A 5,118-nucleotide genomic window follows, 5' to 3' on the forward strand; every position below is an offset into this window, starting at 1 on the left:
CATATATTACATATATTACATATATTACATATATTACATATATTACATATATTACATATATTACATATATTACATATATTACATATATTACATATGTTACATATGTTACATATATTACATATGTTACATATGTTACATATATTACATATATTATTACATATATTATTACATATATTATTACATATATTATTACATATATCATTACATATATTACATATATTACATATATTACATATATTACAAAGGCTGATGTAGCCTAACATAGTTCCGGCTTTGGACCTGTGACGCCCTAACAAGGCCAGCCTGTTGAAGGTCCAGTGCAGATGTGGTTTCTTCCTGAAAGTTCAGCCTATGGAATATGGCAGCTCAGGTTCCAGGGCAGCTTGGAGCTTACTCTAGAATCCGAGGAGGCTGACCCTCAAGAGACAGAAATGGTTACTGAAAGCCACCAAGAAAGATTTCTTGGGGTGGGGGTGGGGCGGCTGGAGAGACGGCTCAGCAGGTAAGAGCATTTGCGATGCTTGCACAGGACCCAGGTTCAGTTTCCAGCACCCACATGGAGGCTCACAGCCATCCACAGTCCCAGTTGCGGGGAACTGGATGCTTTCTTCTGACCTCCACAAGCACCAGACATAGCCCAGGTGCAGACACACACGCAGGCAGAACGCTCAAGCATAAAAGAAACAAGAGCATCTTTAAAAGAAATTATTTTGGGTTGCATTATCTATCGGCTGGATTATGGTCCAGGGTTAATTACTTATTTTTGTTCTCTATGTTGGAAATAACATGGATGTAACAGGACTATTATGGCTAATATTTAAATAATTAAAAAAAAAAAACAACTCTGAAAGGAGCAAAAATAGCAGGTGAAGGCGGCAGGCTCTTTGACCTGGAAGTGATTTGAATCTTCAGGTTCCCTTAGTGTGGAGGGAGTGGAACTGACCTAAGAAAGGAGTAACTATCTAATCTGTTGGACTCATACAAAAATAGAAAAAGTTTGCTTGTCATTTAATGTCTCAGCTTTAAAATTTAGTGAATGAAGTAATTCTTGAACAAAGACAGAGAAGCATTTGACTTTTGAGATGAGAAATGTATTTTAATTAATAATTCATTTACTCAATACATGTGTCTGAGTATTTTGTCTCTATGTATGTAATATACCATGTGTATTCTTCCTGCTCATGATGGGTAGAACAGGACATCAGGTCCCCTGGATCTGGAGTTACAAATGGTTGTTAGTCACGGAGTGGGTAGTGGGAATTGAACTCAGGTCCTCTGGAAGAGCAGCCGTCTTTCCAGCCCCAAGCATTTGAACCCTAGTCCAGTGAAAGCATTTGGGAACTTGGTTTAGAGAGGTATAGTGTCTGAGAAATAATTACATCAAAAGATGCGGTTAGAGGCTGGAGAGCTGGCTCAGCAGGTAAGAGCCTTGGCTGCTCTTCCAGAGGGCCTGAGTTCCGTTCCCAGCACCCCCACATCAGGGGGCTCACAACTGTCTGTAACTCCAGCTCGGAAGGATCCACTGGCTCTGGCACCTGCTGGCCCTTATGCTCACTTGCAGTACCTGCATGAGAACACATGCTTACACACAATTTTCTTTAAAAAGACGGTTGAAGTAAGGACAGGATATCACCTTTGTGTGTAGTTGTACCGAGCTAAGATTAGCGTTCCTGCCACAAGCCTACTTTTCAGCATCCTTTATTCGTCTGAATGCACGTAGGTAGAAAGTAGAGACAAGCAGCAGATAAGCAGCAACCCACCACCAGATGCACACCCATAGCCTTTAAGGAGTCAGCTAAAGGGACCGGGTTAGACCCCCGATGTTGGAGTTACTGACTGAGGATCTTTAGGCAGGTGGGCCTGCCTATGGGGAAGCTTGCTGCTGGCCATCCCCAGAGAGGCATTTATGCCGTTGGGTAACAGTACTCACTGATGCTGGGAGCAATTGGCCTTTTAGTTGATCTTCAAGGCACAACTTGCTTTTACTGTTGCTGTTCTCCCCTCCTCCCTCTCCCTCTCTCCCTCTCCCCTCTCTCCCTTTTCAGCCCCTCTGCCTACACCTCTCCTTCCTCTCCATGTTTCTCTCCATGTACCTCTTAGTGTCCCCCTCCTCCCCTTCCCTCCCTCCTCCCCTTCCCTCCCTACTCCTTCCACTCCCCTCCTCCTTCTCTTTCTCCTTCCCCCTTCTTCCCTTCCCCTCCTCTACCTCCCACTCCTCCCCTCCTCCCCTCTCTCCCCCCTCCTTGTTTTCCTCCCACTCCTCCTCTCCTCTCTCTCCTCCTCTCTCTCCTCCACTCCCCTGTCTCCTCTCCTTCCCATTCCTCCCCATTTCTCCCTTCCCTTCCTCCCCTTCTCTTCCTCCCTCCTCCTCCCCCCTTCTCCCCTTTCCCCTCCTTTCCCTTCCTCTCCTCCCCTTCTCTCCTTCCCCCTCCTCCCCTTCTCTCCCTCTCTCCTTCCTGTTACAGAGTCAAGGGCAAACCTGTCCCAGGACAGGTGAGTTTGAGGACGTGTTGAGATACTTGGGTCTGAAGTGAGCAGGTTAAATCTACCTCCTTAACCAGCATCCAAGTGAGTTTAAATAGCACACGGCAATTGGCCAATATGACGTATATAATATGCAAGAGACCTTTGTTTCTCTTCATAACTGAAGAGAGCAGGCAGATGTCCATGTGAGCCTCAGTTTCCCTTTTGGAGATGGGTGAACTTGGAGACCAGCACAGTGAACCATGAACAGGACTCAGAAGGGTGAAGGGAAGCAAGAACAGAAGTTCTCGTAAGCGCAGAAGCCCAGAATGAGAGGTCAGCACCTAGGGTGCCGTCAGAAGCCCAGGAAGGAGGAGATACAGAAGCCAGAGAGCATGTAAGGTCAGTGAGAAACGTAAACATAGGGTGTGGGAGACACAGCTGTGGACGGCCATGACCCGAGCTGCACGGAGGACATCCTCTTTGAATTAATGAGGTCGTCGGTCAGTTTTACTTTTACGGGGTTTACTGCAGAGGACTCAAAATTAGCAGTGGGTGTTTAATTATCAATCCACAGGATGAAAGGACACAATGGGACTTTATATAGCCAGATTTAAATAGACACAAGGGAACTTATAAAGTAGGTCTGATTTATATAGGTTTAAGTAGTTGCTTAACAAAATAAGTCTAATGTTGACTATAATTTAGTATGAATGTCAAACAGGAAAAAAATCTCTGCAATAGAGCTGTTCCTACCTTTAGGAAGATATTTATTTAATAATAAGAAAACGTATTCAGTTTTCAGATGAGATGGCTCAGCAGTTTCAGAACACCTTTTGCTCTTGCAGAGGACCAGGGTTCTGTTCCCAGACCCACAGCGAGGCTCACAATCATCTTAACTCCAGTTCTAGGGGATCTCAAATCCCCTTCTTACCAGGTCAGTCACCAGGCACACACATGGTAAATACCATGCCGGCAAACAATTATACACGTAAAATAAAAGAAATAAATCATAACGTAAAAATCTTTATTGTTGCAAACAGAAAGTTAACATCAATTCTATCAAAGTGTAGCAGAATTTTAACCTTGGGAATTATAATTAAGTGACGACTATAGTATAATCATCCTTTATAAATATTCCATACAAATCTTCTTTTAATTTAAAGGCATTCATTAAATAAAAACCCCCTTTAGCAAATCTACACATTATGTCTGTAAATCCTAAGTCTATTAATAAACAAGTAAGACATCAGGAAATCATCTTGTACTATGGAAATTAGTTATTATCAAAATCACATTGTAAAGACCTAAGTTATAGCCCGGGATGGAGCAGGCGGATCTATATGTGTCTGAGACCCTCCTGCTCTTTATAGTGAGATCCTGCCCCAGAGATGGGGCAAGGGGGAAGAAGTTACATTTAAACCTTATTCACTGAAGATGTCTTCAAGCAATCCCCTCTTCACCTTAAACATTATATACAGAAACGTTCACATTTACACTCGTAATCATGTATACCACTTAACACCAAATGTATAGCAATTTATAACATAAAGTGATTAGGTCTTATTCTTAATACTTAGAAAATTTAATAATGTTTGTGTACTCAGATAAAACCCCAGTTTAAATCTTAGTTCATTAGTAAGTAATTATCGTCAGCAAAATCATTTAGGTCAGCTTTTGTTCTTGCTGGGTCTCTGATACAGTAGAGGACAGAGACAATAAAGATCGTTCCTTGATGATGATGATGATGACAATGACGACAATGCGGATGACTTATTATTTAACACCAGAGAGATGTGGCAGGTCCAAAGAAGAGAGGGACAGTACAGGACTGGCTTAGAAGGCTAAGGAGCCTGCTTTAAGGCAATTGTGTGTGGGATGGGGGTTGTCTTGCATCATGCAGAAGCTTAGAACCTAGATGTGGGAAAGGGGTGAGGGGAAAGGCAGGGGCCTTCATTGGATGGGCTGGGGATGGGCTTTACCAAGGCTTCTGACTTCCTAGAGGCCCGTGGTTCTCCCAGGATGCTTAGAGAGACTGCTTTACAAACCCAAGCAGGCTAGTTACCTCTTTATACAGCATCTGTAAGCACAGAAACAATTATGAGAACTGTCTGAAGAAGACAGAGCTAGCAGGCTGCAGTGCCTGCGGACTTAGCATTTCCTGAAGTCTGGAGGCCCCAGGGAGCCTGTCCCAGACACACTCTCCATAGGAGTGTGTAACCCTCTGTAAGACAGCAGGAACTGAGGTCTCCTTAGTCCTACGTTCTAACCTACCAGTCATATGAGCAACTAACTAACTAACTTGGTTATTGAACATATGTTATTGTTATTACTTGTAGGTTTATTTTGTGTGTATGAGTGTTTGGTGTACATGTACATAACTGGTGCACTCAATGGTCACAAGGCAGCACTGGATCCCATTGGACTGGAGTTGGGGGTGGTTATGCACTGCGATTGTGGGCACTGGGACGTGAACCAGGGTCCTTTGCAAGAGCAACAAGTGCAGGAAGAGCTGAGAGTTCTCCAGCTTAGCCATGGAGCCACCTCTCTAGCCTCTGAGCACATATTATTCTTCGGTTTTATCTTTTTTTTTGTATCCTATAACTTCCTGGGGGCTTCAGAGCTTGCTGAGATTTTCAAACTCTGTTTTTGCCA

The sequence above is a fragment of the Mus caroli genome, chromosome 4 (genome assembly GCF_900094665.2).
Source record: "Mus caroli chromosome 4, CAROLI_EIJ_v1.1, whole genome shotgun sequence".
Classification (NCBI taxonomy): Eukaryota; Metazoa; Chordata; class Mammalia; order Rodentia; family Muridae; genus Mus; species Mus caroli.